Source organism: Ambystoma mexicanum, chromosome 2p (assembly GCF_040938575.1).
Source record: "Ambystoma mexicanum isolate Mex_15411 chromosome 2p, UKY_AmexF1_1, whole genome shotgun sequence".
Taxonomy (NCBI): domain Eukaryota; kingdom Metazoa; phylum Chordata; class Amphibia; order Caudata; family Ambystomatidae; genus Ambystoma; species Ambystoma mexicanum.
The window spans coordinates 781,526,794-781,550,298 of NC_090923.1; the positions used below are offsets into that span (position 1 = coordinate 781,526,794).

Below are 23,505 nucleotides of genomic sequence, written 5' to 3' on the forward strand. Positions count from 1 at the left end.
AGGCCAGAGTGACTGACTACACTCCTGGACAGTGTGATGAATCCAATGGAGTCATCATGGATTCCCCAGCAGTACCCTCCTCCCATGTGGCCAAGGAACTGGAGTTGCTTCATGATCCTGACCTTGGGGGAGGCTATATGAGGGAGGATCACATGGGAGGTGACAGTCACTGGGAAGATGTCATGGCTTCATTGGATTAGACACGCTATCCCCCATTTTTTTATGTAAAAGCCCCCCTGATGCCCCATATCGAAATGGCCTTTTGTCACACATTTGTTCCTCCCTTTCGGGAAAGTAGAGACACATTTGTACAGCACCATTCAGATCAATATCCCATTTTTGTTCTAGGAACTGAAAGCTCCAACAAAATCCTTTTTACTTCTGATAGAACAGATTTTTCATATGGAATTATTGGGTGAGATTCTCCAAATGCTGCGCATCAAGTGACATCATTGGACTCCAACTCCCACAACCACCTAAGTACTGAGACGAGGAGGAGGAAAAAAATAGATGCCAACGGACAAGGTCAAGCTCCATGAGCAGGCTAGTCGTTTGATGAGAACACCTGTGTGCGGGACATTTAAAAATGGAAACTGCACTATCAGAAATTGTTCAAGTGAAGAAGTTTGTTCTTCCGCAGAGCGTGTGAACACTGGAGTCACAAGCATTGCGTGGCAGAGCAGTGGAGCTCACCAGCAAAGAAGGAGACTCACGTTGCAAGAGCAGGATGTGCCGTGCAGATTCCAGAAACTGCAAAAAAAGTTCCAGGGCACTTGACATCAGGCAATGTTAGCCTTACTGGGACCTAGAGGAAATCAGGCGTGCAAGACCTGAACCATGAGGGAAGCCGAAGAGAGGTCTGAATAGCCCAGAGTGGGAAGTAAGCGGCACAGCTACACCACTTATGCGCGAACAGCCCCGTAAAAGCTACACAGAGCCCGTGGGGACCCCAAGGCATTTTGGCAACTGTGCCAAAGACAATTTCAACTTTATGAGATTGCCAATACAGAAAAAATAAGATAATTGTGTATGAATCATGAAAACAGAATCCAAACAGGAACCCCAATAACATTTGAATTCATGGAGTGCAGATGTGGGGCTGGTTCAAAAAGAACATTCAACCAGATAAATATACTGAGGCAAGATAGGTACATACGGTTTTGAATGCAAAGAGGGACTGTAATAAACACATGGAAGCGAGAGAAGTCCTGGCAGGAGAGTACACCAAGTAGTAGTGAATACATAAGAATCTGGCAGGTGCGTACACCAGGACGATTGCAAAGCTACTACAAGTGTTCAGAAAGGACAGTGTTTGTTGAACATAGCAGGCAGTTGTGAATACATAAGAATCCAGGCAGGCAAGTATACCAGGAAATCTGCAAAGCTACAACAAGTATCAAGAAAGAACAGTGTTTGTTGAATGTATTAGACAGTTGGAAGTGAATAAGAAGTCCTGGAAGGGGAGTGTACCAGGCAGATTGAAAAGCAACAATAAGTGCCAAGAAGGATACAAGAACTATTAGATCAAAAGACATTTCCAGACCTTGAAGAATCCAGGGGAAGAGAATCCCTGTTATGCACACTGTGTATGGATTCACAGATAGACCCTTTAAGCCAGATATATTGGAAATGTACAGCATGCAACTAACCTGATCAGGTGCAGAGTGCGGAGTAGTAAAGAATCCCTTAAAATCGCTGCAGTGCCCTTCTCTAAAAAGGAATGACGTAGGAGATACAGCAACCTCAGGGAAACGCTCTGGGGAAGAATACCCGGATATCAGGCTCTGCAGGGTGTTGGAATGGGATCCAGCTCTTGTGGAGCCGCAAATGTAGAAGTCGAGTGGGAAGGCTGTAGAAGCGTCATTCTGCCTGCATGTTCTATTCTTCATGCAGCACTCGGGTTCTGGGGCAAAGCGTAGCTGTGTCGCCGAAGGTTTTGTGAGTTCGGCATCATGCACGATAAGGATAGCGATCTCTAAGAGTTTAATCGCGCTGGAGCATCCAGAGAAAGTAGTAGCAATGCGCTGTGTTGCTGGAGGAGACTGCATTAGGCTTGTTCTGGTGCTGGAACCAGGGGAAACCAGGAAATCAGCTCCAGAGCAAACTAGACCTGCACACGGCAAGGCACAGCAGGTGCTATATTGGAAGAACACAGGAAAACAGCCCGGATTCCACTCCACCTATGCCAAACAGAATGTTGCTGTACCCGGGATGTTACAATATTCCCCCCTCCAAGGGGAGACAGACCCCTTTTACCGGGATGGAGCCAGCAAAACAAACAAACCAGGTCCTGGAGTCAACCACTATGGTAACGGGAGTTGCAAATACCAGACACCTCAAATTCCAGCCCTGAAACTGTGTACATAGGGGGAGGGCAATGAATCTCAGGGCAGTGAAAATGTTCCGGCACTGCCAGCTGCAACTGTGAGATGTGAAACACTGGATACATCCTGGACCATGAAGGAGGAAGCTGGAGCAGAAAAGCAGCCAAACCTTGTCTATTCAGCACCTTAAAAGAACAAAAGAACCTGGGCAACAGCTTGGAAGGAACCAGATGAAGGGGCAAGAAACGGGATGCAAGCCAAACCATAGCACCCGGCAAGTTGACAGGCGACAGCGTGCAATGCCAATTGCCAGACCGCTTGGCCTGGTCCTGTGCCTCCTATAAGGCAATGCCAGCAAACGAATGGCCCCATTGGATATCCGAAACCAGGGCGTCCATATCCAGAAATTTGGTAGATGACAGAGTAGCAGTAGGAAACAGGAAAGGAGAATGGCATATGTGCACAAGAATGGGCTGGAATTCAATGCAGCATGTTTATAGTTATTATAAGCAAACTCAGCCAGAGACAACAACTCCACCCAGTTATCCTGGGCGGCAGAAATGACACACCATAATGTACGCTCAGTCTGGCCGTTGGTCTGGGGGTGGTACCCCAAACTCAAACCCCACTTAATGTGCAAAATAGACAGACTTGTTGCCAATTACAGGAAGCATACTGAGGACCACGGTCAGAAACTATAGTGTCCAGCAAACTGTGCCGCAAAAAGAAATTGTGTCAATGAAAATCCTGGCCATGCTGGTGGCAGATGGAACCTTCGGAAAGGCATGGTAGTGAGCGAGTTTAGTGAAATAATCAATGGTTACCATGATGGCAGTGGAACCCTTAGAGGGGGGTAAGTCCACTACATTAGTTTGCAAACAGGTGGTACATGCAGAGACGCAGACTCAGACATCTGGAATCATAGAAGGCCATCAGAAATGAAGACAAATAAGATCCCAGGTTTTCCCAGGAAGTCCTCTCCACCTATGCCAAACAGAATATCACCATAGCCGGGATATTACAATCCCCTTCTGGAATCAAGGTCTTTTCATCTTGGTCTTCATTTTAATTGGAGTTGTTCCATTTTTGTTTCATTAAGACTTTTTTGTGAATGGCAGATTAAAGACATTTTCCCTTCTCACTTTCTTATTTTGTTTGTAGTGTGAGGATCAGGTTATAACGTTGGGGATACAAGAACAGCTTTATGATTTCTGATATCCTGACACAGACAGTTCCTTCGTTTTTGGTTTTAGGTAGGAAAATTCCTCTTAGAATAGGGACAGAGAAGCATGTTCCCAACCCATTTCAGTAACATAAAAGTCTTTAACCAACAACATGACAACTTTGTGTCCGGCTTTCATTTCAGACCCCTCACAACAGTGTATTATGGAACCTATCAAACCCAGCACACTTCAGAATTACTCGACTGGGCCTTACGTATTTCTGGAAAAGCTCAGTGAGATTAACTATCTCTTTGATACAAAGGTCCCAAGGCAAATGCACAGGGTCTTTCATTTCAACCGGCTGTCACATCATTACAACAGGGATGCCTTTGTGTTGGCTCTTGTGACAGATGAAGAGACAGAGTAGGGTACAGATCCTCTGCCTGACTTGCTACATGCAGAGTCCACAGATGGGTCTCTATAGGGAGCTCAAATCTCCACAGAGTTGACCAAAGAACACTATCTGGATTGCATTTCCGGGGTCTGTTCCATGCATTCATAAACTTGACACTGGAAGCCAATAAATAGTAGAATTCACTGGATGTATGACAAGGTAAAGGATGGCATCAAGGGCGTAGTCTTCAAGAATTTCTACTTAGGGGTTATTGTGCTATCTCATAGTCCATGGGATGGTACTGGTACCTAAAATGCCCAGTAATGGGAAGACTGAACATTGTTTTTGTGTGGCTTACAGAGGGCTCAATGCTGTTACCCAATACCTTGGGTAGATGAGCTGATTGACAAGATGGCTAAACTGACAGAGCAAGCCCGTGTTCAGCATTTTCCACACCAGATGGGCACTGTGGTTTACTCTCATGCTCTTTGGGTTAGAAAATGTCCTTGCACGTTTCAGAATCTGGTCAATTAGGTCCTTTCTAGGTTAGAGGATTTCAAAATTGTCTGTTTACATTGTACTTATCTTTGTATTTTGTATTTGTACTCTTGTTCAAAAGAGGATTAGCCAGCATTTCGGTGCTGGACTGCTCAGGTGGGCGGGACAAAGACTGATATGCAAATGGATGTTCCACCATTGTGAAAGGTACAGTGAGCTAAAACATGTGGCTGCAGACTCTGAATGGGTACATTCTCACGGAGCAGGTTATCATGCCATGTTCCTTCTCGCAGAGGGACGCCTTGACCTCCTTCTTTATGTTTGCATTTATTTGAAGAACAGGCATGTACATTTCTATCAGAAAGGAGTCACAATAGGACATTTACTCATGGCAGAGTGAGTCCCATGAAGGTTTACACTACAATAGCGCGAATGTGACAAGTGATGAGCCAGTTTATAGGGGTCTATAAACGTGGGCCAAATACCAATGCCAAAAATGAAGTGAATGTATGTAAGAAAACAGAGGTCTTACAAAGGTAACATAATCCTAAACATAATACTAAAGTGGCAAGTGCTTCAAATACAGAGGAGTGCTATGTAAATATACAAAATGAAATTATTAAGCGTCACAGAAGGACGTGGTAGGGTCAGGTTGGGAGGATGGAGGAAAGGGCAGGGGGACATATCGTTTCACCTATTTCTAATTACTTGTAGAAATGATTAGTGGTGGCTAAACCTGATGAAGAAAGACATTTCAAAACGCGTTGGAAATGAAATCCATAACCACTTCGAATTGGTGAAATTTGGATAGTAGCTTTGTAAAAGGAAGTGTTTATTTAAAGACTTTATAACTACAGAAACTTGTGTGTTGTTTGAAGCCATATGCATGGAACTGTGTATGAATAATACACTTATATCTATTGTGTGACTCTATATTTTTATTTAACGGAAATTATGTATAGAATGTATTACTTAATTATTTGAGAAAACATAACCTATGGTTTATGAAAAGTAAATTTTCTACTTAACTAGTTATCTTTGTTTGGAAGAGTTTTCTTATTCTATGTAGAGTGCAGGAAGTTCAACTTCAATCTTTTTGAGTGTTGTTTTTGTGTTTTGATTTTATACATTAGTTATTCGTGGTACCTTCTATTTCACAGCACTATAAATTGCTAGAACTTGTTTGAATTATAGGTCTACTGATAATACTGCATAATTGTATACCGTGAATGATAAAATTGACTGCAGTCAGTTTTGGTGTGTTACAGTTTTCCCTTTAGCAAGAGTGAATTTTAAGCCAAGCTTTGAAGAGGTCCATAGTTTGGCTGGCTATAATTGTGATGGGCAGTGGGTTCCAGTGGAGTGGGGCGAATAGGGAGAACAAGCAGAACTAAGAAGGGGCAGAAGGAGGGCATGGGATAGTGAGGGCATGTGTAGGATAGTAATGAAGGGAACAAGATGGTGATTAAATAGGGATAAAATAAGACAGGTACTGAGGAGCAAGACCATTGATAGCTTTGTAGACTAGGAGAAGGATCTTGAAAAGGGGGTGGTTGTGCACGGAGAGCCAAGCAGCATGTTGTCGGAAGGTAGATGTGGGGGAGGATATCAGTAGTTTGTAGAGAGGGCATGTTGCAAAGTTGAAGACTTTGTGTAGGTGGAGGAAGGAGTAGAGAAGGAGGCCAAAGAGTAGACTTGATAAGTAGTTAAGTTTGCTGAGCATGCAAATGGAGAAAAGAGTTTGTGCAGAGTGGTTAGTAAGAAAAGGACACATTTTCTAAATGTTGAGGAGGTTATTATGAACAGTAGAGGCAGTGGCAGTGATGAATTGTTGCTGTAAGAGGATGTGATGAAGAAAACTACAAGATTATAAGCCTTGGGTAAGGGAGCAAGAGAGAGATGTTGAGAGGCTGTGGCCGGCCTCCTAGAAAATGGCCTCCTCACCAAGGAGATCCTCACTCAAGTGCGTGGTAAAACCAAGTGTAAGATGAGATGTAACAGGAAGCAGAGATGAAGAGTACCCATGAAAATCAGATGTCTGCACATAGAAAATAAAAAGATTGTTCATGGAAAAATAGGGTAGATATTGGTGAGGAAGGCAAAATTACCATGCCCCTTGTGGCTCAATCATGTCACCTGCTATGGAGGGCAGGATACCTTTTGGATGAGTGCTTCCATTTCTGTCTCATCAGCCAAAATGTGTAGGTCCCCCAGATCCATGGCGATTTCTGTTTTATCACAACTGTCCATTGTTCATTCCAATTTAGACTGGTCAGTTCTGCTGGGCTCAGGCCTTCTGCCTTTCTTCAGTAACCCCGAAGGGGATGGAACTGATAGTTCCCAGTCTCTGCTCATGCAGTTTTTAATATCTGCCAAAACAAACATTGGCTTAAGCCAACGGTTAAAAGGGATGTCCTAAAACAATGTCTGCTAAAAGGAAAGAAACTAGGGATGTGAGAGAGAGGTTTTGCAAATAACAGCGTCCGGAACATGGGGTGCAGATGTCAATCTGCATAGGATGGCTACCAAACAGTAAGTGGTTTTTCACTTGTACTTTACAGTCCAATGTCTACTTTACAACACACAATGACACGGAGGACATCAATTCCTGTTTAATCCTAATGACATTAGCAGAAGTGGCTTACAGGAGTAAAAGAAGTACATACATGTACACGTATTAAAATATCAAATATGCACTGAAGCCGACAAGAGTATTTTAGATGCTAACCACATTCTAATAAGGGTGCTGCCTTCATATGCCATTGATGGGATCATACTATAATAGGGTTAGACCCAGTAGTACAACATAGGCCCAGGCAATATTGGTTCAACCATCGTGTTTGCTATTTGAAGATTTGAATATATCTTTGAGCAATAATTAAGACAACGCATTGAGCAATTTTGGGTAGTGCTGTGACCCGATTCTTGCTGAAATTGACTCAGAAAAGCAAGCTTAACTTAAAGGAAAGCACAGTGAAGATGTACAACAAAATGAAAATTTTATCGCAAAGGGAGCTAACCACACACCTCAGGGGACATATAAGGAGATGCAGTCCTCTGTGAAGAGATTAATAGGGCTGAAATATAGTTACATGTATATGCTCTTTTGTCTTAACTTACAAAGCTCCCTGCAAAGGTGGGGTCGCATAAGAAGGATCCCTTGGCAAGAAAGCAATTGTCTGCTCTGTAAAAACCCTTGGGCGGGCAGAAACGCTAAAACATTGGTTGATTGACTTCAGCGCAACACTAGGGCTGAGGAAAATGTTGTTGGGAAAGAGATTTGCGGATTTAAACAGTGAAGTCAAGTGGGCTAGCTCTTGTATGGATACTATAGCTCAATGACCATTGTTTTAGTGAATATTTTAATAGTGATACACACAAAAACATTCTCTATTAGTCCACCATAATGAAGTAGGGAAGGGAGCAATTTCTCGGATAGGCGAAAAATGTAATCTTGCGGGTTAGAAAGGGAGGCCCTGCTAGGTCTATATTAAATTATATTATATTATATTGTGTTAAATGAATTAATGTCTGTAACATTTGTTTTAGAATATTGTGCCTGATGTAATGTATTACCATTTGTAATGAACTAAGTTGTGAAGTATATGATTAAAATGTGTTAACCTTTATAAACACAACAAAAGTAGGCCAACGCACTGCTTTAGATATGCCACTTCAGCATGCTATGACCAGTTACTTCCATATTATGGCAATTATAGCTGCATGGCCTAAATTGTCATTATTATTGCCATTATATGAAAAGTAGATGCCCTACATTGCCAGTTGCTGCAATAATCCAGCATCCAATAGATGTCAGTCACTTTCAGTGCTCAGGGGCATTAAGGCTTTAATGATAATGATGTGTTATTTCTATAGCACGTTCGCCAAAGCACTGTCCATAGTTCAAATTTACATACAATTTATAACCCCACCGAAGTTGGTACTCTTTTATCAACCTCGGAAAAATGAAAGGCTGAGTTGGCCTTGCCAGGATTTGAACCTGCAGTCTGCAGATCACTCACAGATCACAGCAGCAAGCTCTCAACCTGTTGAGCTATCTTACCACTTTGCTATTACAAATGCAATGCCACCATAATTAAGCATGTCAAAAATGGCTGCACAATGTAGGCCAAATACGTAATAACACTTATCATGTTTGTTGTAGCCTTGATGATGCACAATAAAACAATGTCATGCCAGAGTAAGACATACCTAGACAGGCAGCACCAACATGCCATCATACTTACTTTGTCATAGCTGCAGAGAAAAATATATAATGCCACAGTAAGTGCTGGCTTCACCCAAATGCCAGTCTAGCCAGATACTTACATGTATTTTGATTGTTTTCTCAGATATGCCTAGTACAAAATGTCAAACCACAGTAAGAAATGGATAATCTTCCTGCAGCAGAATGCTAGTCTAGACACGTGATAACACTTACGATGCTTACTACATTATAAATGCCCAGCAAATTATGGCATGGCACAGTAAGAAATGGCTAGACTGGTTGCATCCAAATGTCAATCTAGACAGGTAATAACACTTATCATTCCTGCTTTGTCATAGTTGCCCTGTAAAAATGTCATTCCACATTAAGAAATGACAAGACTTGCTGTACCAAAATGTGAATCTAGACACTAATAAACCATATCTTGCCTGCTTTATATTTGTAACAGAAATAATTTATTTTTGCAGTCAGACTGACTTGAAAAAGAAATGACTGTATAGAGGGCTCTCGTCTGGGAACCCTCTTTACATTCGGTTTCTCTCTACATCTTCAGACCCCAGGGGTTGCAGAGGCAGAGTCCGGGTCACACAGGAGTTTCCAGGGGTCGCAATTGTGACCCCTGCCAACCCCCAATTGATGTCCCTCCTACCTGGACAATTGGGATGTCATGGAGGGAGATTAGATATTAACACTCAAGTTAGTTTATCATCATGGTGGAATGTATGAATAAAGAGAGCCCGGTGGGACAGTCTCCACATCAATTTTTCTGGGAAGGCTGAGAGGAGGGAATGCTGCACAGACATGTCCAGATCCTGTGTTGCAGAACTCCTTGTGGGAAGACAAATGGGTCACAGGCGAGCCTAATTTTGTAGAATGCATTGCTCAAACTTGTTTTTTAAACCTGCCCTTCGCTCGAGTACTGCCACGTAGGCTTGAGGTGTGGAGGTGTGGCGAGGAGGGTTTGGAAAATATTTGTTCTTAAATACAGAAGACCCTGCTGAGGATAGGGAAACATGTGTCCCTTCCTGATCAGGACATAGCACAGAGATGTATGTGTACTGCTCCTTTCTCTTCACCCCAGTGCTCTTCACATAATTAATAACAGTCTGACAGACCAGATGTTGCAGCTCATTAAGTACTTGCTAGAGTAAACAATGTCACTGAAATTATTTTCAGTTGTTAGAGCATTGCATGTCAATCCTGAGGTTTATAGTGCAATTTCCCATACAGACTCAACAATCCCTTTCCATTTATGTGCCACCTATGACAGATTCACAACTGTATTATTGGAAAGGGATTGTTGAGTCTATATGGGAAATTGCACGGATGGTGGTGGGAGCACAGCCTGCGGGTCCTTTCACTGACCGTGGCCTGAGCAGGAACACATGGGGATAATGAATAAACAATGATAAATACATAAGTATACAGGCTGTGGCCTGTTGGACTGATCACACACCTTTTCCATGTTTTCTAGTAATGCTTGTTGATGTTCCATTGGGTGGTGATTCGCTCTTCAGAATAATGAGAATATTTATAACTGGTTATGTCTATCCTGTGGGAATGTGATGTGCCCTGAGGAAGGCTGAGTTGTGGTGAAGAAATTCAGGACCCTTAGAGCCAAAACTATAGTTGGCAACTGTGATATATGTTATAAATGTTTTATTTGAAACTAATTAATTAGTTATTTACCAGGTATATGTTATATTGAGATTTATATAGCCCCTACATTGTGACTGGCAAGTAAGGTGAAATAGTGGCACACTTAGTTGGAACTATTGGTGCCAGGTGATGATTGATTAAACCACCCTGTTATTTACTTATTTTATTGGGTTAATGATAGAAGGTTGCAAGTGTGGTTGTGTATGAAGAGTGAATGGTTGTTGTGATAATTGTGTGATAATTGAGTTTATGCTTGGGTTAGAGATGTTTGATGCAGAGAGCAATCCGGCTCTGTTAGAATAATTTTAGTTTATGCTAGTCTTGGTAAATTGATGTCAGAAAAAATCAAGATTTGAATGTATTTTTCTAAACATTGGTGGTGGTCTGGTAAATGCAATTACTGCTTGAACTTAAAATAGTGGTGTAGGCCTGTCTGAAAGAAGGTTTGGGCTAGGGCTCTCTTTTTGTGCTATTCACAGGACAAGGCAGTGTGTTGCCTGTCATTTTGGGTTGTCTCTACTATTTCTCAGAACTGGTCAAAGCAGCATTGGGAGATACTGCTCCAGTGAATTGAAGTACTTCCTAAATATTAGGGAACCATGCATGTCCTTTCAAGTTGGTGTACATAGCACATGGGCCTACAAAGGAGATCCTTGTACAGTTTTCAGCACAGTCAGGAACGATTATGCCCCCATTCATTTTCCTTACTACTCACCCTATGTTCCCATAAAATGGATACATATAATAAGGGGGCTTTCTTCACTAATGCATTGTCACAGTCATGCTGTTAAATTGGTTCTCAGAAGTTAGGGGTCTGGTTTCCAACCCGTTGCCAAGAATTCTGTCCACAATGGAAAACACACTTTGGAGTATCCATAGTACATCCTTTGTCTTATAGCATGTCCACAAAGAACAATGATCAGTTGGCTGCTCTATTAAGGAAAGGGATGCATTAGTTCTGCAACAAATGCATGAGACTCCCACTCTCAGATTAGTGAGTTAAGTGCCCTAGTCAGGCAGTAAAACATGCACTCATTGGGCATTCTCCTTGCACCACCCAACATAAAGGATTGAGGAAGTTCTGACTTATTAGTCCTTTAGAGCCAGAGCATTCGTGCTTGGAGTAGATCTGCCTTGTGGCCAACCCGAGAGAGAAAGAGAGGATCTTTCCAACTGCTTACCTTTTGGTCTTATATACCCATTTCCTCTGTCACCCTTGTCTACCTCTCCCATACATTTATATTGCAATATTGATCTCCTTTTAAGGAATTTGTAGTAGGAGGAAGCTCAGCATGGTCACATTTGATTTTTCAGTCATCTACCATGTTTATATTTCAAGCAAGCTGAGGTGAATGTGTACTTTCCTTAGTAATATGCCTTACTACTGTTCGCGACAATCTCCTCCTGACTTCCTCACACAAACATCTACTTTTCAGTTCTCCTCTTTCTGTTAAGTCACACAATGATGGCACATTCTTCACTGGATTATTTGCTGTTCTAGGTTCCACCTCCATCCAAGGGTTGAATCCGGTCTCAGTGGAAATGTCTCGCCTCATCTCGACGTCCTCTGTTGTCTGGCTTCCTCAGTGTTAATTGACTAGTGAGGACTTTGCCCTCTCTAGCTATCTTCATACAAACCTGGTAAGACAGTTTAGTCATGTGAGGCATCCTGTTGTATATATGGGTTTACTGTACTAGGGGAATGTTAAGTGTTGCTATGGGGATGATGAGCATTCATTGTGTGCTGTCATTGGGCTTTGCATGGTTGAAGTCACAATGCACTGCTATGGAACTTAGGACTTGTTTTGTATTTTATTTAGGCAGTTGGAGATCTTATGCTGTGCTGGTTGGGGGTCTCAACTATATGTCTGATTCATATTCTAATAAATCTGCTTATAATCTCACCTGGTGTGTCCTGCCTCGCTACACATCCATTGCAGTGATTGGTGTGTGATTTGATGGGCATGTGTTCATATCGTGGATTGAGCATCATTGACCTGGGTAATGTTTTACATTTGCTATATGTCCAAAATGTGGCAAGATACCCTGTGCTATATTAAGGCAAATAGTATGTTATCTGGATTCAATTTACCGTTTTGGTCTTCTCCAACGTATTCCACTGACCAGGGAAATTACTTCATATGAATTGAAGACATTCATGTGGATTTACAGGTCTTGGCACTCACTGGATGAAAGCTTCTTACCTCTCTTCTCAGTTGTAACAGTTCTCTTCCTAGCCTAGGTGTATAGGCAGAGGCCCGTCTTCCGTCTTTACCAGAGAATTTTGAAATTGGAGAAAGGAAGCACAGAAGCCGGCTCTAGACTTCAGTTCTTTTTCTGAAAGGTTCTTTTACTGGTAGCCTTAGGACCTGAAGATCTTTGGCACCAAAATGGTGGTCCCCTAGATGTATTGGACTAGAGGTTTTATCCTTCTGTGCTTTTAATAAGGTACTGGTCATCTGATCTCAACAGTCTTATCGAGGTCTAGGCCTCCCCTGACTCTCTTATTCACGGAATTCTCCACTGGCAACCTGGGAAAGGTGATAACCCTTCTGATATGTCTCAGTGTTAGACAATGGGGTATATGCAAGGTCTACATGCACAACATTGGCGCCCTGAAGGGTGCCACTCCATTGCCATACGGGTCCTTCATGTTGATACTTCCACATTAGGATTCTGGGGGATCTTTTTGTCATTCCAAAAGCAACTGTTTGGATGTTGAATATTAATTCATTTCACATCTGTGCATCATGAGTGCTGATTTGTGTGGGTTCAGAGCTGATGATATGGCCACCGCTCCATCATTTTTGTATCCTGATTGAATTTGTTCTCCAGCTCTCCTCATTTGGGAATCTGTCTAATCTGTCTATGTTCCCTGGACAGTAGTTGGCCTCCTGGGTACACTTATTGCAGGTAGTTGATATATGGAGCAGGTTAATTTACATGTTGTGAGGAATTTCCATCTGGCAAAGGTAACAAGCCCTGGCTTTTTTTTAATTTTTAGTACATAAAATGTTGCAAGTGATTCCTTCTACAAAGGGGTATCTGCTAACCAGCCCCCCTCTTTGTCGCAACTCCATGCCAAAAGCATAGTGCACTTATGCCCTGCTGTATCAGTAGTGTATTTCACACTGCTCGCTCTACTGATGGCGCAGAGCAGGTTCAAACATCACAAGATGCCCCCTCGACCGCCGCAGCAACAGCAAAGCCACAGCAGCACAGGGGTGGCACTCAAGATATGCCATCTGTACCCAAACTACATGATCATGAGTACCCCATGCTGGAGGCATAGTCCATGGTGCTGCTTATGATCATGGCTGCCACATCTCAATGTATATTTCACATATACCAGCTCCTGTGAATCCGCTCTGCTGTGGAAGGGAATGTGTATTGGGGTCAGAAAGACCCATATTGCTACACGGCAGGACAGAAACTCAGAGGATCCAGCCTCTCTTTCACTCTCTTTGTGAGGGCCGGTAACCCCTATGCCCAGAGACAGCCACACATCAGGCAGCTGTCCTTGGCCCAGGTATTAAAAGAGCACACACATTCCGGAGGAGTAGTCTCACACCAGGGAGCTGCATGTCAAAAGGTATTTGTTGTCTTTTGGAGTGAAGGGGCAGGAGAAGGATAGGCAGGAGTGCTCTGGATACTTTAAGATGCCTTCCACCATCTTATTTCTCACTATCTCTCTTTCCCTTTCCTATACCCTCCTCTTCTTCTGGAGCGAAGCACTTGGCTGTGACATCAAGAGGGAAAAGTACACACCAGCCAAGAACAGGGATTGGTCTCATAAAGCAGGCTAGCTTCAGACCAATCACCTGGGGAATTGTGCCATTAAAACCAGGCACGCCTGCAGCAGAATTCCACAGTTCCTCAAGGATTTTTAAGGCCTCTCAGCAACCGGAGGGGCAGAACAGCTGCAGCTTCCTGTTTTCTTTCAACAAATTGGTTGCTCCGTGTTACCCGCTTCCTGAAAAATAGGGAAGGTGCTGATACTGGTGTCTATGTTACTCCAACCAGCCAAACTATTGCCCTTCATCTAACCCAGCTTGACACAGTATCGTGTCCTAGTGAAGCACGTCACCTGTTAGGCCCAAAGTAACTGCTCAAAGGCCGTTCAGGACTGGATCTCTGGAGGGTCACTCAGAGACTCTAATCGGGTGTCACAACCACAGCTCAAACGAACTATGCAAAAGCCGGCACATCATTAACTGCACAATGACACACCCTCAATCACCACTTCCCTGAACATCACCCACTAGCTCGAACCGCTGAAGCTTCACTCGCCAGCCTCTGCCAGGTCCAAAGCCTGACTCGGCCTGAAAAACTGTGAAAGGTTCTTGGGACTGCCCAAACTTGCATCACTTGAATCACTGCTATTCAACTGCACAGAGCACTCACATTTGACCCTACTCGACCCTATACTAAGTGCTAAAAGGAGACAAAGGATCCAGAAAGATCATCTCCTGCTCACTAATAAAGATTACAAGATTGATGCCAGCAAAGCTGGTCCCCTCCCTCCCACATATATGTAATCATTGATAAAGGTGTGTGATCTTCATGATGTCCATGTGGGGGTCGGGGGATGTAACTGGAGCGTCATCAGAGGACAAGGAACCTGATAAATCAGAATGCTGTGTGCCTATGGGCACCCAGATACCTCCATCTTGGCCAAATAAAAACAGGTGAGCGGTCCGGAGAAGGGCCGTAGAAAGTGCTGGTAGTGGGTTGGGTGATTCCAAGGCACCAGATAATTGGCTGCTTCTTAAGGAATATTTGCTGCAGGACCTTGCTGCATGTTCAAACATCGAGGATTTTCAAGCTTGAGCGGTTTCTGTAGGCCCCAAAATGCTTGCGTCACACCCGTTAAACTTGCAGAAGTGTAGCCAAATGGAACGTAAAGGAGTTGAAAAGTCCTCTCAAACCCCCCCTTTTCCAGAATGGGTTCCATCAGGGCTGCCAAACCGACCTCAGAGTCTCCACATAAAGGAATGTTTTCAGAGCTTGAGGTAGCCCATCCTGCTCTTTGTCCAGTGGGTGAAGTCCCATCGGGTGTACTCCTCTTCCTATTAAGCCTGCTACTTCATCTGCTCCCTTAATTTCCAATGATATTTGCCTCAAAAAATCAACGATGACAAAAATGATGGATCCCAGTTTAAGGAGTTTTGTTCTGGACTGCAGAAACATCAGCATCACAAATGTTGACAAGCCGAGGGAATTTGAATCAAGGGGGGCACTTAAGAACAAAATCCTAGCCTGACTCAACCAAAAAGTGGGCTATAACTGTGTCAGAACCCAAGACTGGAAAATTCTTCTCAGGATACAGATTAACAATTGGTGTTCCACTGATAACACTGATTGGATTGTTATTGGATGTGGTTCAAGTAGTTTACCTTTGTTTTTTAACAAAATCACTAATCTGCAGAATACGCTTTCTTCTGGTAAGTTAAGAATTATTTCTTAATATTATTCACCATGTATGTTTTTGTGTAATATATCTTGCTTTCACTTTTTTTTCTTTGATGTATTTTAATTTGCCCATGTATCTCAGATTTTGTGCTTAGTATCCGGGCTGTTTATTATTTTACCAGGGCCACCACAAACCTGCGTGAACAACTGAGCCTGATCAGCTCCCATCGTTCGAACCTGGGTCTGATGCGTCAGCCCACCAAGAACGAAATCTAGTGACACTGAACTACCTTCATGTTCCACTTGAATCCTAGAGACTAGATAGGTAACAATCAATCCTGTTTTCAACCCAATATCCTTTTCATGGTAGTACCTTAGCTACCAAGTCAGGAATTACGCTCAGAGTGCTATTTTCTCCAGTCTGCTGCATCTTATCTGTTCTTCCCAAGGGTGGGTTTTTGTATAGTGATCTCTTTCGTTCTACTTGCAGATGATGTGTTTTATTTAAGTGTTTATATTTTTATAGAACCTTCATTGGACATTCCCTTTATTTTAGACTGTGATACTATGTTGTTTGGATCACAACTTGTTCACCTTCACACTCCTACGAGCATAGTCTTCCCTCAGCCTGTGTTACCACAAACGTCAAAGGAGTTATATCTGTTGATTGTCTATGTTTTACCTTCATGATTGCGTTGTGTTTTGGTTTGTAGAAGTCTGAGGGCTGAGTAAGCCATTTTACCCCTTCCTATCCTTGTACCACTAAAAAACAGAATGTAATTTGTCACACATGTATTACCCACGTAGCTATTTTACTTGGCCAAGTTGGGATCAGGATTTGGCCCATTTCCCTTTCTACCCAATAATAGAACATATTGCCACCTTATTGAAGTGAGTGTAGGCTTAACTTCTACTCAGAATGTCAGACATGCCAACATTCCGACCCAACTTGGTGGGAGATTTAATCAAAGAAATAGGGAGTCGCACATTTCCCATAGGGATGCATTGGGGCTAGAAGTTTTTTATTCGGGAGAACGTGAAAAATAGCAATATTTTTTCATGAAAAGTCGGGAGTCTCCCACCTAAATCCCACCCAAATCGAGAGTGTTAGCATGTATGGAATATTCTGGTTTCTTACTTCTAGACAGTGCCACAAAGTTCATTTATAGAAGCTGATTCCATGGCACAACGCTATCAGCGATCTCCATTTTCAAAAGCTACTACAACTTTGCTTTTGATGCCCTAGCAACTTGTTGCATGTAGCCCTTCTAGGGACGTCATTTTGGGGTGGCTAGGAACCCCTGTGCGACCCCTGGTGGAGGGCTCGGATTTCAAAGAGAAATAAGGTCTTTTTGAGGTCTGTGACTTCAAAAATAAATTATTTCCGTTTCGGTTTTGCGTAACAGAAATTATTTCTTTTCAAAGTCAGTCATTTGTGACCTTAAAATACATTATTTCAGTCATGCCTGCAGAGGAGAAAAACAACGGATTCTGGAAGGTAAGGAAACCTATTTTTTAAATGTAAAAGTGTATGTGTGTGTGCGCGCGCGTGCGTGAGTGTGTTTGTGTGTATATTATGTAATGTATGTGTGTGTATATGTCATGTAATGTGTGTGAATGAGTGCATGATGTTTGGGGGCTGAGTGAACGGTGAATGACCGCATGTGTAAATGAGCAAATGGTGTATGAATGTGTGTGCTTGTGTTAAATAGCTGGATTATTTACCGTTAATCTTTATTACTCCTAGTCTCACTCTTTGTCATCTCAGTACTCGCCTATGAACCTCATTCATAAGTGCTGGGAGGAGGAAGACGAGGAGTTAATACTGGACTGAGGAGTTTCTTTTGGGAGTTGGAGGATGAGAGAGGGATGGATAGGGGATGTGTGGAAAGGGTGGGGCAGGAGAGGGGCACGCTAATACATAAAGATCATCAATGATAAAGGAGGTATGATATGTATGAGATATGTATGAGTGGCTAGACTGGCATTTTGGTACAGCCAGTTTAGTCCTGTCTTACTGTGGCATGACATTTTTACTGGGAAACTATTATAAAGTAAGCATTATAAGTGTTATTACCTGCCTAGCCTGGCATTTATGTGCAGTCAGTATAGCATTTTCTTACTATGGGCCTCCTTACGACCCCGGCGCTAAGTGAAAAACGATGGCGGTAAATGGTTACCGCTCCCGTTTTCCGCCAGGTCTGATCATGACCCGTGACCGTTAACTAAGATGCCATTAGCGGCATCGTAGTTAGGGCTGCCACTAACTGCGCTAAGGCTGCGCGCACGCGACCGGCCACACCGTACTTAGCGCCATGGCGGAAAGGTACGCAAATGCCGACCCAAGCGGACATGCACCTAACGCCATCACCCAGCCCGTTAAGTACCTTACCGCCATGGTGCTAGTTACGCCATCGCGAACCAACCGTAAAGGGCAATGTAAAGTGAATGCAGCTGCCACAGGTGCACAGAAACAGCACAGGGGAAGGCAATACAGACTCAGGAAGTACAAAAAGAGCACACCCCACCCCTTCCCACACCCAGTCACACTCCACAATGATACCAATATGACTAGCAATGTTGGGGCTGGAGGACCTGATAGCAACGCATGTGCTACAACAGCAACAACAACAACAGGCAGCACAGAGGAGACGCAGGAGGAGAAGGATGGCAAGGCAGGCCCAGCAAGCCCCACCAGCACAGCCAGTGCCACCACGCAGGCAGCCCCCAATCCCACGCATCAGAGCCAATCCATTCAACCTCACTGCTGAGCAGATCCACACCCTGTACCGTTTGGACCGGGACACCATCACCGCCATCGTAGACATGATACACAACGACATCGTCAGCATGATAGAAACTCCAACCTCCATCCCCCCCCCTACTGAAGGTAGTGTCTGTACTCCACTTCCTGGCCACAGGCACCTACCAGCACACAGTGGGGCACTTGCATGGCATTTCACAACCATTATTCTCACGAACACTCATCCAAGTACTCGATGCCCTCCTCAAGCACACAGACGACCACATCTCATTACCACGGACTGCCCAGGACATTGCAAACACCAAAGTGGGTTTCCATGCACTAGCCGGCATACCCGGTTGCATTGGTGCCATCGACTGCACCCATGTGGAATTGGTGGTTCCATGTGCCATGGAGGTACCGTACCGCAACCGGAAACAGTTCCACTCAATCAACGTGCAAATGGTCTGTGACTACAACAAGATCATCACACATTGTTGTGCCCGATTCCCCGGATCAACCCATGATTCTATGGTCCTGAGGAACTCCACAATACCACGCTACATGGAGCGACATGGAGGCCCAAGATCCTGGCTACTCGGTGAGTCCAATGTCATGGAAGTGGGCAGGTGAATGACGTACCGATGCATACTCCACCTGGCTGAAAGGGGGGGGGGGGAATGATGCATACTCCACCTGGCTGATAGGGGGGGGGGGGTGATGCATACTCCACCTGGCTGAGGGGGGGGGGGGGGAATGATGCATACTCCACCTGGCTGTGAGTAACACAGAGAACGGAGACAGAGGATGGCCACTCACAATGCACTCAACCCCTCTGCATACATTGGGTGATGGCATGCAAAACAGGCCAGGGGAGCCATGAGCATATACTGGTTGCATTGTGTGAATCAATTAGTGCATGTAGAAGTGAGCCGAAGTAACAGTTGGATGCAAGCCATGGTGGCACATCATGTTCTTGATCAGACGACATGGCTGACACATACATTCTCGCCTGCATAGAGGTGATGCAGGCTATCACCTGAAGAGGTGGCTCCTTACACCAGTCCGGAACCCGCAGAACCAGCACGAGGAGGACTTCAACCGTGCACATACACGTACTCGTGTGGTCATAGAGCAGACATTCGGCCTATTGAAGGCACGGTTCCGAAGCCTCAGCAGGTCTGGTGGGGCACTCCTGAACCACCATGAGAAGATGGCAAAGATCGTCATGGCATGTGTCATGCTACACAATATGTGCGTCAGACGGAATGTGCCCCTGCCCCCTGACGCAGAACTGCAACCACCTGACGATGAGGATGAGGAGGGTGCAGATGGGGCGGCACCCCATGGAGGAGGCGACGCACAGGAGGGGCGTGCAATGCGCCAAAGTATCATCGACCACTGCTTCTAGCACACACGGCTGGTGTGAATCACATGGAGACTGCACTTGGGGCACTGTGTGTCTCTGGGACATGCACACTGTGGACTGTACACCAATAAAGCACACATACGCAATGAAAATGTCCACACATTTCATTTTGGGAAAGAAAAAAGTGCATTTAAACTATGAAACGTTGTGACACACCCCCTCCCCCCTCCCCCCTGCACACCCCAACACACCGTCTCCCCCCTCCCCCCTGCACACCCCAACACACCCCCTCCTCCCTCCCCCTGCACACCCCAACACACCCCCTCCCCCCTGCACACCCCAACACACCCCATGTAGGTGTCAACAGATGCCTGTGACAGTGGCCACAGGCTGTTACAAGCCCCCTCTCCCGGCCCCCGGGGCACCCCTGGCTGTGGAGCGCAGGTTACGTCCGGAACGTCGGACGGGGCTGCTCTGTGCAGAACTGGCAGTGGAGGATGTCCCTGCCTGCCCCCGTGCATGCACGTCCTGTAGGGTGTGGGTGAGCTCAGTGAGCGCACGACGCAAGCCGGCAAGTTCAGCACAGATGTCCCTGGACATGGCCTGCATGGCATCCCTCAGGGTGGCAGTGCTCTGCGCTACTTCGGCCCTTAGGGTCTCCGTGGCCTGTTCAATGGTTGCCCTAGCCCCCACACATTCCGCGGCATGCTCAGCCAGCATCGTGGACAGTTGTTGCTGCCGTTCTGTGATGTCCTCGAGGGACTGCTGCCCCTGCTGGCCCATGGCCAGTGCTGGTGGTGTGATGGAGGGGCTGCTCCCCTCCTGTGGACTGAGGACTGGGCATGGGGTAGAAGGCCACTCCTCTACCTCTGTGTGCCCCTGTGTGTGATCCTCATGGGGGCTGGCGTCTGACAAACAGGGGGAATGTAGTAGGTCAGTGGGGCTTCTGACTTCGTGCTCCTCAATGTCTGAGTCTGAACATGCAGCTATTGCAGCTGTCTCACCCATGTTGCTGCTGGCCGCTGACCCGGTGCCTTCTGTGGCAGGCAATGTTGGTAGAAGTGGAGCAGCTGCTGCTGGCCTGCTGACTACAGGGGTGCTTGCCGGTGGGACGTCCGGTATGCTTGCAGTGGGTCCTGCTTGTTGTGGGGTCTGCCTCACTGCAGCTGAGGTTGAGGGTGCGAGGACGGTATTATTGGCCTTCTTGGCTCTCTTCGTCGCAGGGGTGTCCTGGTCCTCGGGGTGTGAATCTGTGCCTGTGGTGGAGCAAAGGAGGGAGGGCGTTATTGATGGGTCTGCGGACTTTGGAATGACAATGATAGACATTATTCTGGTCAGTAGATGAGGCAGATTTCAGGCAGGGCCATGCAGGTTTTCTCCTTTTAGTGTGGAATGTGGATGCAGGTATGCGGGTGCCAGCAGTGTATACAGGGTGGTGCTCGCATGTGGCTATGGGCAGTGTGGAAATGTGTTGCATTTACACTCTAGGGCAACCTTGTGCTACACATGAATGGACTGCAGTGACTATGGCATGTCTTGTTTGAGGCACCTACCTTCATCGCCTGATGTCGGAGCTCCCCTTTCCATCCCTCCGACGCCTTCAATGGCTTCCATGCCAATCGTGGTTGCACAAATCTCCTCCCATGGAGTTTTAGTGGGGATTCCGACCCTCCACCGGTACCCAGGGCAAGGTTGCGGTTCGCAGAGATGACGGCTATGACCCGTATGCGAAGGTCGTCCCAGCGCTTCCTGCACTGCTGTGGGGTGCGGGGTACGGTCCCCACCGCGCTGACGCGCTCGGCCACCAGGGCCCAGATGGCCTTCTTTTTCCCTGTCGCTGTCCTGGTCATTTCCGGGGAGAAAACGACAGCTGCGTTGTCTTGCAGGGTCTCCACAAGCATGCAGAGTTCCTCCCAGCTGAATCTTTCCTGGCGCTGGCGGTCACATGCCTTCTTAACAGCTTTAGGCATTTTTGGGTAGTTGGATGGGTGGGTGATTGGTTGGGACAGGTGTCAGGGTTGGATCTGGTGTTGTTCGGTAGGATGGCAATGGATTGTGTTTTTAAAGATGGCCGACGTGCTGTTTCCCTTTCCGGCGCGATGACGCTATTTCCGGTTCTGCTTTTTACGGCCACCACAAATTACGGTGGCCGCTAATTACGGTGGCTGCTAATTACGGTGGCCGCTACTTACAGTGGCGGAAGTGCACCTTGCTCGCTTTACGATGCCGGTAGGGGCCTTTTCCGCCATGGCGTTAATTGCATTACCGCCATGGCGTAATGCTTGTGCGCGATGGGTCGTAATGTGGCGCTCTTTACACCATCGGCCCACGGCGTAAACGCTCATTACGCCATGGCGGTAATGACGGAAGATTACCGCCTGGGTCGTAATGAGGCCCTATGTCATGGTATATTTTCTGGGCTAATATAATGAAGTAAGCATCATAAGTGTGTTATTATGTGGCTAGACTAGCATTTTGGTGCAGCTAGTCTAGCAATTTGAGACTTTGAGTACTGGGCATCTCTGATAAAACAATCATGATAAGTGTAATTACCTGGCTAGACTGGCTTTTGAGTGCAGCCAGTCTAGCCTTTCCTTACTATGCAATAGAATATTTTTCTGGGCATCTATGATTAAGTATGATAAGTGTTGTTACGTGGTTAGATTGCCATTTTGGTGCAACCCATCTATGTATGTCTTACTGCGGCGTGGCATTTTTTACTGTGCATCATCAAGTCTACAGCAAACATGATAAGTGCTATTACGTGTCTAGCCTACATTGTTCAACCAGTTTTGACATGTTTTCTTATTGTGGCATTGCATTTTTAATAGCAAAGCGATAAGATAGCTTAGCGGAGTGAGCGCTCACTGCTGCTATGTATGTGTGATATGAAGATTCGAATCCCGGCAAGGGTAACTCAATCTTTCATTCTTCCGAGGTTGATAAATGAGTATCAACTTCGGTTGGAATGATAATTGTATTTAAAAATGTGCTATGTATATTGCTTTGGTGAAAGCGCTAAATAATTAACAAATCATCATCATGAATCAGAGCATTAATGCTCCTGTGAATTGTTGGTGACTGGCATTTATTAGATTTTTGGATGCTGTAATATCGCAGCAACTCGCAATGTAGGGGCACTACTGATCATGCAGCTATAACTGGCATAATATGGAAGTAACTGCCCATACAATGCTGAAATGGCATATCTGCGGCAGTGCCTCAGCCTATGTTGATTGCACTGGGTCTAACCCTACCATATCATATCATGACCCCATCCATGGCATATGAAGGCAGCACCCTTGCTAAAAATGTCCATAACTTCCTAGTCACAGTCCTATATTCCATCCCTCCTTCCTGGGTCAGAATTAGTTTTGCTTAAATAACTTCAGGAGTTGGGTAGGAAAGATGGCAAGGGTGTGTTCCCGGGTGGGTGTGGGTGTGGCCATTTTCAAAATCATGGAAATCGAATACTGGTTTTGGATAGTTAGTAGTCTTTAATCAACTTATGGTTAGTGGTAAGTAGAGGCTGTATCAGCTGCTGATGCTTCTCCTAAGTAAGTGCTGTGATATGGAAGACCACGACTCGGAGTAATGAAGATTACTGGTAAATAACCGTGGCGTTGAGAGTATTGCATTCTTAATAAAAGCATAATTTGGTCAATACACAGTGATAGCAGTGCATGCAAAATGAAACATAATTGTAAATAGACAA

General features: G+C 45.1%; 1 protein-coding gene across 1 annotated transcript in view; it reads left to right on the top strand.

Moving 5' to 3' along the window:
- LOC138567794 (cytochrome P450 2F2-like) overlaps positions 1 to 23,505 on the top strand; it is an 832,705-nt gene that overhangs the window by 269,470 nt on the left and 539,730 nt on the right. The gene's annotated exons all lie outside the window — the stretch shown is intronic.